This window comes from Anoplopoma fimbria, chromosome 12, assembly GCF_027596085.1.
Source record: "Anoplopoma fimbria isolate UVic2021 breed Golden Eagle Sablefish chromosome 12, Afim_UVic_2022, whole genome shotgun sequence".
NCBI classification, from domain to species: Eukaryota; Metazoa; Chordata; class Actinopteri; order Perciformes; family Anoplopomatidae; genus Anoplopoma; species Anoplopoma fimbria.
The window spans coordinates 5,053,222-5,064,447 of NC_072460.1; positions in this window are offsets into that span (position 1 = coordinate 5,053,222).

The following is an 11,226-nucleotide window of genomic DNA, read 5'->3' on the forward strand; positions in this document are numbered from 1 at the left end:
TAATTAATGCATTGATGGTCTGCCAAATCATGTAATGGGGTCCTGTTGCTGAATGGTGCAATTTCTTCCTTTCTGTTGGGTTGAAAGGGACATTTTTCAGAAGATTGACTGCTAAAAAGAGGGAGGGCGGGATTAGGACTAATTGATATCAGTGCAGAAAAAACGCCCTAAGGGTCAAATTATAAAGCACCCATGGGTGGACTCTGGCAGAGGATGTTGTATGAGTGTGTGCACTTTCTGCTTCTCCACTCCCAGCAATGCCTACAGTGGCCTGCCAGAGTTGTAAAATTCAAACTAATAAGCCAAACCCCAGAGCTCTTTTTAGCACTGTGGACGTCTCTTTAAATCCTTTTTGAAATAGTCAATGTAAACTCATTTTAACATTTAGATGAGTAACTAAACGAGTTGCAATAAAAATTGTGGCTCCTGATTCTTTTATTGATGTCCTCTGCCACTAACTGTGCTATAAATGAGCGCATGATCACTGTGGTGCACCTCAAACACTCCTCAAGCCCCAAAGATATAATGCCTCCTAACTTCTCTATGAAGTACTGCGTGTGACTGCCCCTTGGTTACACTCATTAATGATCAGTTCTCTATCCTCTGGCTGCATCCCAGAATATTAGAAAACTGCCTGTGTGCAACCACTCATTAAGAATCCTGCCTCGATCCATCTGAAAGCAGAGACTACAGACATTTCAAAAAGACCGTCTCCACAAGAGCGACAAAACATTTCTGGGAAAAAAAGTATCCTTTAATATCTCCTGATACAGGTGAATGTTTCATCCTTGTACTGCTAAACTTAGACGTTACACATTTTGCATTAATTTGAACTGCTGTTTTTGTCACGACAAAGGCAGCGCAGACCAGATAAACCAATAAAAAGTCTACGAAAGGGAACACAGAATTTTGCTGTAAGAAAACTCATTAAAATAGCTTACAGTAGCTAAGGCTATACAACTACTTACCTTAGATATAGTGCCAGACACTGCTTTATAGAATCACGGTAGTTGGTCCTCTAACTGAATGTATCTATTTAAATATTTAAAAATATATATGTTTTATTGAAAAAGTGATGCGAATTTGCTTCGCTCGGGGTATGATACATTTTAAAGCTAAATATTTAAGAGCAGCTTTTCATACAGTTGATCACAACGGTTTGAATGAGAAGCTCTAGCACTGGGTTGGTATCTTGGACTGCTTTGAAGTGGTTTTGTTCTTAATCTATAAAATCTGAATTTTGTTATATTTCTATTGGTGACCACTTCCCTCACTTTTTTATTAGAACTCATCGATCTGTTCCTTAACTTAACCAATAATCTTTTTTAATATATTTTTATTTTCTTTAACCTGAATGTCCTGTAGAGACGGAAGTTTATTTTGCATGTTTCAAAAGGCAATTGACACATGTTGTAGGCTTTCATTGTAAAATGAGGAGCAAACTTTTCGTAGGATATCATGCAAGCCGTTGTATGAGGACCCCATGTCCCTGGAGCCCATCAACGATCCGTGGACATTGGTGTTCCACCACGTCAAGTGAGGGGGGAAAGAGGCAGGTGTGCAAGATTATGATTATTTGTTGATATTACGGGACATGAAGGCCTCAGACGTGGGCTACCACACTTTATGATAAGCTGTTTGCCCTGAAATTTCTTTCATTTTTAGTTATGGATATTTCTTAGTTGCCTTTATCCTCTAAAGGATATCAATGATGTGAAGTGTTTTTTTTGTACAGTAGAGGTCTATGTTGTATAAATGTATTTTTTTAGGAAATGCTGTGAATAAAAAGTATCATTGAGAAAGGTTTGACTGTGCCATGCTCCTGTTCCTTGGAACATTACTCACATTCGATCATGATAAAACACTGACTACATGAGCAGATTTATGGCACACAGAAAATAAACATTTATATTTTCAGCAGACAGGAAGGTAATTAACCACAGGCAAGTAGCAGCAATGGTGACAAATCGACAAAGTAAATTAAGTTGTATAAATAGTGACGGACTAACAAAATAAAACAGGAAACAGACTAAACACAAAACCCAAGACCATGACAGAATGTATGTGTAACATTGACTCGTATAAACTATCCTGATTTGCATGATCCTCAGAGCTTTTTTATCCTCTTCTCTTGTTGACAGCATGTTTTTCTTTGTCTTGTTCTAATTTACACAAGTTATCTGGTTTTTGTTTTGTTTTAATGGCCAATTTAAACATCAAGTCCAGGGACAACAGCTGAAAATGAGCCTTTTGGCTAAAGGCCTCTCATTCCGGGCAATTAATTTGAGTTCCCTCTGGTAAACAGTTACGCAGTGTATACGTCTGCTCTGCCTTTGTTAAGGTTGAAAGGATTAATAAAGTTTGTCATATTGGTTCGGAGTGTGCGGCCTCACAGTGTTGTAGTGTCATAAAAATGGAAGCAACTCAACCCTTCCATCACAACTTGATTGGTTGATGGCTTTATCATGTGGTGCTTTGTCGTGGGTTATTGACGTGCAAAATAATTGCCTGAAAAAAAAATTGTCCCTGAGACTAAATAAATAAACTATCTATTGAAAACAAAGCATGGCATTTTGTAATCAGCCAGTTATTCATTCTCTCCTTGTTTGATTGCTGACCTCACCTCCCACTATTATTCAATATGATGATATAAAAGCATCCTGTCACCACTGTTCACAAAGTTTGTTTTACTGTTTTACTACAATCAGACTAAAGCTCCATTACTTGTTACCCTCCTTCCATGTCTCTCTTTGGACCTCACTGCCTTTCATCAGATTTGTGCCTTTGACCAAACCTCAGTCACTGCCATTAAACACATACAAATCCCCTGTTAGAAAATGATGCATGTTGTAGCCCAATTTAAATAATTTAAAGCTTCAACATGTTTATCTATCTCAGTCTCTTTCTTTCTTTTTGGCTTTCATTAACTGAAACACACACACACAAACACACAAAAAAAACATACACACACAGGGTGATTCAGAGTGATGAGCTCTGCTTCAGATCAAATGTTGCTTAATCAGACACTTTGGTCCTCAGGTGGTTTCTTTGAGAACTGCTTCCATTGACATGTTTAATGCCTTTCACACGTGCCATATCTAATTAAAAAAGAACAATCCATTGATGATTTTCAATCATTTTCTTGACCATAATACACTCATCCTGAAGTTTATTGATATGTAAGTAAGTAATATGTATGTTAATCCAGCTCCTTTCTCACCTCCTTTAAATGGACTCACACCAGAGCTTGCAGAAACACATTAGAAAAAATATCATGTAAAGTATTTAGTTTGTTATGCTTAATTTACGAAACCCACATAAGTAAGTTAATTGATGAGCAAAAATAGCCGTAGATGTCATTTCTAATTTAAATGACAGGAAGCAAAATCCCGGATTTTCCCCTAAAATAAATCATCGTGGTTACCATTATAGGCTGATGCTCTGTTCAGGTGTGTCAATCTACTTTTAGAATTATCTGATGTAGCTTATAACCTTCCATGAAGAGGTGTTTCACATTTGATTTTTTTTGTCAAAATCTGGAATGCATTCCAGTAATTTCTACACAAATCCTGCAACTATTTAAGAAATGTCAGAACTTATCCTGATAAATGACAGTCGTCATAAATTGAACGAAGTTCTGTTTACTTCAGTTGAATAGTTTTTATATTATTCTAAACAAAATCAAACACGCATATTAAATAGTTTATAAATGAGACCAAATAAATGCATTCAGGCAGAGATAGGAGCCTATCTCGTTCTTTTTCTTTCATCTCAACAGTGAATCAAACAGAATGTACGCTATCTTTTCATAATGCATTCAATGTTTTGAGTAGGCTACATTTATAAGAACGATACAAACATTTAGGCTCCCACAATTGGTTCGAAGACTAGAAGACGAAATTCTTCAAATATATTTGGCATCCCAAATAAATCTCCCACGACCCACTTGTTGGTCCCAACCCAGTCTTTGGGAAAGACTGACGTAGATGGATACGCCTGCACTGATGAAGACCAGACGGACAAAAAAGGTTTGTCTTCTATGGATAAAGTCCCTCTTCGTCATTGTGTGTGAGACGTACCATACGTACTTTGTGCTCCTTAGTGACCAGCATGACTCCTTTCAAGTACGAGTTTACAGTCCATTGAACAAATCATCAGGAGTGCAGAAGCATGGATTAGTATATTCTGAGGATCCACTGGACAGAGCAGCTTGTGACCTTTGAAATTCTCCCTCCACTCTACGTCACTGAGCTCCCTCGGGACCGACTATTCCCACTTACATAACCTCTTCCACAAAAACAAAAAAATAAGTGTTTTTAGGGTAAAACAACAGCATTTTCTGTCTCTTTGCGGACTTAAGTTTTGAAGCCTTGAGTTTGGCATTTCGGCCTTCACCATCTTGTTATTTTGCAACCAGAAGTGGCATTGAAGGTTTGGTAATTGTCACAGTCACGCCTGTTCACTCTTCCTGCACTCTGTCTAGTTCTCTCAGTTCACTCCAGCTCACAGCCCAGCCCATTCTCTCTCACCGCACTTTCCCTTACTCACATAATCAGCCTCATGCAGTGCACCTGTCCGCCACGCCCACCTCATCAGCGAAATCACTCTCACCTGAGCACTCTGCTGCACTCGCAGTATAAATGCCCCACTCGCTCATTCGCTCTTTGCCAGATCGTTCTCCGCATTCATGCCAGACCTTCCAGCGTTATCCCCCGGACTGATTTCCCATTGCCGACCCTGCTTGTTTGGACTTTTCCGCCTTGCCTCTGCCCCGGTTAGCCGCCTCAGCCTTCTGTCCCCGACCATGAGATTAGCCTCCGCTTCCTCTGGGTTCTGTCTGCCTGTTTCCCTGACGGCTTGGCGCTCTCCCAATAGGAATATACACCGTGACACATCCTGCCTGTTTGTCTGCTGTGTGTTCCGCTTTGAATAAAGCTCCTGAACATTACTCTGTCTCCCGGTCGCCCAGAGGTGATTGTGGGGAATTATCTCTTAATGCGACCAATCAAAGTGCCTAGACCCACAGAATTACAGAGTCAATATACTTTATGAAATAAAGTCACCAGGTTATTAGAGTTGACTGATTTGATGCCAGAACACATTTGCAAAAAAGACGGCTAAAGTTTTGAATCGAAATAACAAAGCAAAAAACACTACAAAACTATTAGGTTAGGTTTAGGCAACAAAACTATTTGGTTATGTTATGTTAGGTTTGGTCATGTAGCTTTATTAAAATCTAAAAATTTCCCCAAACCCAATGTCTCCATGTAAAGTATCTGTTATTCACTGTAGAAATTCAGAATGTAATAATGGTAGCTGATACCGGCAGGCACACCAATGTGTGAATAAAGGGAGAACTGGCACTTCTTTTTTTCCACTTCAAGAAACTACTCACCGCCTGCTGTGTTCTCTCACTCAATGAACGTTGCTTCACTGTGCAGTCCTTTGCAGATCTTGAAGGTCAAGTGGTGTGAGAGGGAAGCTTGTAGAACTCCACACACACAAACATTTTGTTGGTGTAACATTGGGCCGAATCATTATGGGTTGTACATCTATCCTTCCAGTCCATTTTTGTGAATTTATTATTTCAGGAATGCTTGAAGGGAATGTCTTCAAATTTGACACAATCGTTCATGTGGTCTTAAGGATGCTCTGATTTGACTTTGGTGTTCAAAGGTCAAGATCACTGTGACTTCACATTCATTCTCGTTAACTCAATATCCCAGGAACAAGTTAGGGATGAGAATTAGAGGGGAACTGGCTGCGGCAGTCACCAACAGTGTCCACGCGGAGCCTATATAGATTTTTGCAGAATATAAGTATCTGGGCACAATCTTAACCTGATAAACCTGCAGAAAATTGATTTCAACACAAAGGAGATCCTCAGGGAATGCCAGCAGCCGCGGTTTCTCCTGAGGGAGCTCAACTTCTTTGGGGTCAACAGGCCGACTGTAACAACACTTTACTAAACCTTCAATGAGAGCGTAATGACATTCTCCTTCACCTGCTGGTTCCACTCCACCAGCCTGCAGAAAAGAAACCACCTGCAGAGCTCAGTCAAAGCCTGCTGCAGCCTGCCATCTGCGTTTGAGTGGCTTCGTGCACTGACCATCTCTCCCCCTCACAGTGACTTGCACATGGCATGGACTGATGCTGCTGCCTATCTATTTCCACCAAATTACCATGCACCTATGTATTATAGAATTACCCATACACTGTATGTATACTGTGTACACTGCATTATACTTTTACTGAACGAAGATTTTCACTTTCATTATCGTCTAAGTTTACATGATGATGGCATTATCATCATTCTTATATCATTGTCATTATTACCATAATATGGACAGCTCAGTATTGCATTATTATTCTCACATCATTATTATCATCATGCATTAGGCTTAGCATTGCACTAATATTAGTATTCTCATATCATCATTATAGTAATGACCACAGCTTAGTTTTGCACTAGTACTATCATTTATCATTCTTATATCATTCACATTATTATCATCATTTGGAAGCTTAGTTTTGCACCAATATCAATATTATCATATTATCATTATTATCATAATGCGTAAGGTTGAGATTTGCATTATTGTTTTCTTATCATAATCATTATGATCATAATCTGTATAGCTTATTTTTGCACTAATATTATTTTCTCATATCATTAGCATTATTACCATAACGTGTACAGCTTATTCTTGCACATTTTTTATTACCCGTTTTGTATTACTAGACTAGTCTGCATGCCTCTGTAAATTGCCCCCAGGGACCAACAAAGTGTTTTAAGAATTGAACTGAACAGAATTGAACACTTTCCAGTTCCAACCTGATCACATAGCTGGCCCTCCTTAACAGCTTGTTGAGACTGGCCACTATAGACTGGTAAGAGGTCTGCCTGAAGGATCAGAGTCCCCTCAGGAAGAACAGTCTGCTCTGTGCCTTCCTAAAGAGGGCATCAGTGTTTAATGATTTGGACCCCAAGGTTCTTGTATGAGTCCACCCTCTTCACTTCCTATCTCTGGATGACAACCAGGACAGACATCGATGTAAACTGCAACTTGATTGGTTGGTGGAGGATACACCCGCAAGGTTGTAATTGTACTTTTCTTTTGGACTACTTCAAGCTTTGATGAATCAGTAAAACATTTATTATTTATTTTATTTCTCACCAGCGGCAGGTGAAATTACTGAGAGTGGCAGCAAGGGGAGGATTCCCCGAGAGGACATTATGTGGCCTGGTAAGACTTCTGAGAGCCTTGCAGGCCAGGATAAAGGGCAATGTACACCTGAGTGCAGGAAAAAGAGAAAAATAATTTCAACTCTGCAGCTCAAAACAGCATTGATTTTCTCTCAATTAACATGATTAGAGAGTGGGATGTCATTGGTAAATTCAGCAGGGGGGACAGGAGTTGGCCTTGTGTATCTTTCTTAATAAGCCTGTTTAAACATTTATAATTTGTGTTATTTTAACATTATAGATGGATTAAGAGCAAAGCATGGAGGAAAAGTTTTAACAAGACTTTTTCAGGGACTTTTTCTTTACTCAAAACATAGTTTTTCATGCACTGATCAATCTTAAGATTTTGGTCAACTTCCACAACATATTTTATTTCAGATTAAATGAATGAAAACATCCCAAATACACATTTAAGTATTTATTTCACTACACTATTTGAATCCATAGACTTCTCCTAAATCCCCCAGTTATAAGCATTACATTATGTTTCCTTTGCACATAATCAAGAACCACAAAACGGCCAACAAGATCTATTTATAAAATGATTGTGTTAACCAACCCTGTCACCGGCCCTTGAGTCCCAACAACAAGCCCAGAATCTTCCAGTTTCTCCTGATCAGCTACTCTGTCCCTTCTAGGTAACAGTTAATCCAATTCACTGTTGCCTCACTTTTAATTAATTAAAGACAGTAGCATGAATGGAAAACATCTCTGTGTGTGTGTGTGTGTGTGTGTGTGTGTGTGTGTGTGTGTGTGTGTGTGTGTGTGTGTGTGTGTGTGTGTGTGTGTGTGTGTGTGTGTGTGTGTGTGTGTGTGTGTGTTGTTTTGTTCCGTAACACAAAACATTACATGAAGGAGAATGTGAATGTAAAGACAAAACCACTCACATCCCTAGAGCTTCGATTCACTCACCACCAATTGAGTGCTTGGGTCACCTCAGCAACACGTACCGCCAACGACCCATCGTGAGTCATCCACATTTCTGTTGTCATTTTCACCACTTTCTTTCATTTCTGTCTGTTGGCGAGGAAAAACTAGCAAATCTGCCTTGAGGGTAATCACAGGGACTTTACCGCCTCTTGGTACACTGATAGTTGATGCCACATACCAATAAAAACACATTTCAAACCATGAAATTGGTTGATCAAGGACAGGTTAAGTTCTTCCCTCTGGCGTGACATTTATCAGTTGTCAGTCCGCCTACTGTTTAATGTATTCTGCACTCCAGCTGTCATTTAAACGCCAGAGACGCTTTTCAGGCTTACCAACCGAATGTTGTTACCAAGCGGAGGGGGTCGCAGCATCGAAGGCGTCAACTAGAAATCCGAGGGCACGAAAAATAAGGATTCCTCAGGAGCGAGAGGAACGAAATCAGAGACCGCCGTCAGTCTGCTCATCATACAGCTAACCGATGCTGACAACATGGGGGTGGAACTCACTTAAGGTATGATTGTTAGCCCTGTGGATGATGTTCGGAACAAAACCACTCAACAAGAAAACACAAAACAGACAGGGTCATGAAAACAAATTGACATCTTCTAAGCCTGCAAGCAGATCTACATTAACCGTCTATGAATAAGAAGTGGTTGCACTGCGCTTTCTTATTTTATTCCTTATTTCAGTGCCACTACTTCTACTACATAAACCCGTTTATCACTGGAACACTCGACAAATACTGACGCTTGGTCTGGAGTCCTCGGGGTCTGATACCCACCCACAGAGGCCCATTAGTGTCTGTATGAGACGCACCTGGCTTTCAACTAACTGCAATGGAAACCCATCTGTTACGTTCCCCCATTAATGTCCAGTGGACGAGGGGAGTAACAAAGTAACAAAATAGCCCGGGGAAACAGAACCATGAGCAACAGATGAATAAACAAAAAATAGGAATTTATTTAACAACAAACGTAAATGCTCAAAATACAACTGAAAACCACTTTTGTTAAAAAGGAAAGCAACACTAATTAGTAAGTACTAATTTAAATAAAAATAGACCGCAGAATCACACAAACTAACATTCCATAAGACCGACCACAGCCCAGAAGAAGGAAAAATCACTGGTTCACATGACGCAAACAGCATGGAAGCTGCCACGCAATCGAATGAGGCTCTCCCGGCCTCGTAACCACCATGGCCTGGTCACTGATTGAGCCCAGCCGAGTAGGATCACCCTATGCAGCTGATAGGCAGGGAAAAGGGCAGAGAGAAAACAACACGGCACGTAACACCAACCGAGTCGTCATTAGACTGTCAGAGCAACTGATGTAGTATCTCATGGAAAAGGCGTATAAATATCACAACATTTCAAGGACATTCCGCATGTCATGAAATCTCATTTAAGTCTTTTTGCATGTTACGAGTTTAGGAAACAAACCGACTTAGTTAGATTTAGGAAAAAACATCGTGGTTGGGCTTAAAACAATTCAAGTTATCTTCATTAAACGTGAACAACTTAACATAGGAACAGAAAACACGTCACAAACATTATTAGTAATGTCAAAATAATACTTTGGGACACAACCACTGGTCTTCTGGTTGATAGTTCTGTGTTTGATTGACCCACCCACCTCAGTTTCCATTAGCCATAAGAAGTCTTTCTCCCTTTTTAAATTACATCATTTGCATATTCACACTTATGCGTAACCATTGCAGACTACGTGGCGTCAAATGACTCGCAAAAATGGCTCTTTTATTTGAGCCTGACCTACAATTGTCATGTCATTCTTACACGGTTTAGTGAGACCTGGCTGAGTATAAAGAACTGTATGCATGTACCGAGCTGAAACTGACACGCCATCCCTGAACCTTCCAAAACTGACAATAGAAGGGTACCTAAAACGTCAAAGTTCCGCATTAAGGACCCTGCATTAAGGACCCTGCATAAGACAACAGAGACATCATGGACCCTGATGAGGAAGACGTTGAAGCAGGAGATGACGGCAATGAAGGCCCATCCCTTGGAAAAAGGAGGGAGGTTGAACCAGTTGAGGGCACCAGGGATCTCCGTGCGGCAGCAGTATCTGCCTCTATTGACTGCATTTCAGCTCTTCAAGAGCATGATTTTATCCAATTTTTTTTTTTACCAAAGCCAAGCTTTAAGCCTATGTGCAGAGATGTTATTTCAATTGTATTCTGCAAGGTCATTTTACCAAGCTATTACTTTTTATAATGTTTAGAGGCCGGTCATATTATTTGCCCTGAGGATTTTTTGTTGCTGCTGGTCCTCCTAGGGCAAATTCAGAAAAGGCACTACCTGTATGCACTACTGTTTTAGTTTTTGTTGTTTTTTGTTACCTTGAATTTTGTTACCAAATTCCCCTTGAATCCTTGAATTATGTTTAAAATGCATGATGTATTGGCAAGAAAAATCCATGTTTCCTGATGATTATGTCATACTGCCTCGTATTGGGTAAAAATAAATATAAATATATATATATAAAATGTATACAGACAAAGAGTGCTGCAATAACAAACATTGTTGGGAACCATTCAGAAGCTTGAGAAACTCCCTCCAGAAAGCAGCAAAGCAAAGCTGATAATGAAGTTGGAAATGCGTGGTGTTCTTTATCGATCATATGGAGCCTCGCTTCACGTTGCCGAACACGCATTTCTTCATCAAACGGCTAATAAGTACACTCAAGTGTCTGAATTAATTTGAAATGCTTTGAAAATGTTGCCATTGTTAGTTTCACCGCTGCAGCTGGAGCTCAAATCTGACAGCACAGTGGTTTGACTCAAGTCTCACTCTGCAAAAAACAGTGCTGCAGGCTGAGCAGTGCGTGGCCCGCTTACAGGAGAGTCCTTTGCTACAGCAACAGATGAGATGTTAAATGCAAAATGTAAAATTGAGTAGAGGACAGTACATGTTATTTAAAGAGATAGTGGCAGTAAAGTAATAAAAGCAATGCTTCTCCTTTGAGTTGACATTTGGGAAGCTTCAAGCACACCCTGGCAACTTATTGTGAATGAGGGACTGCTGT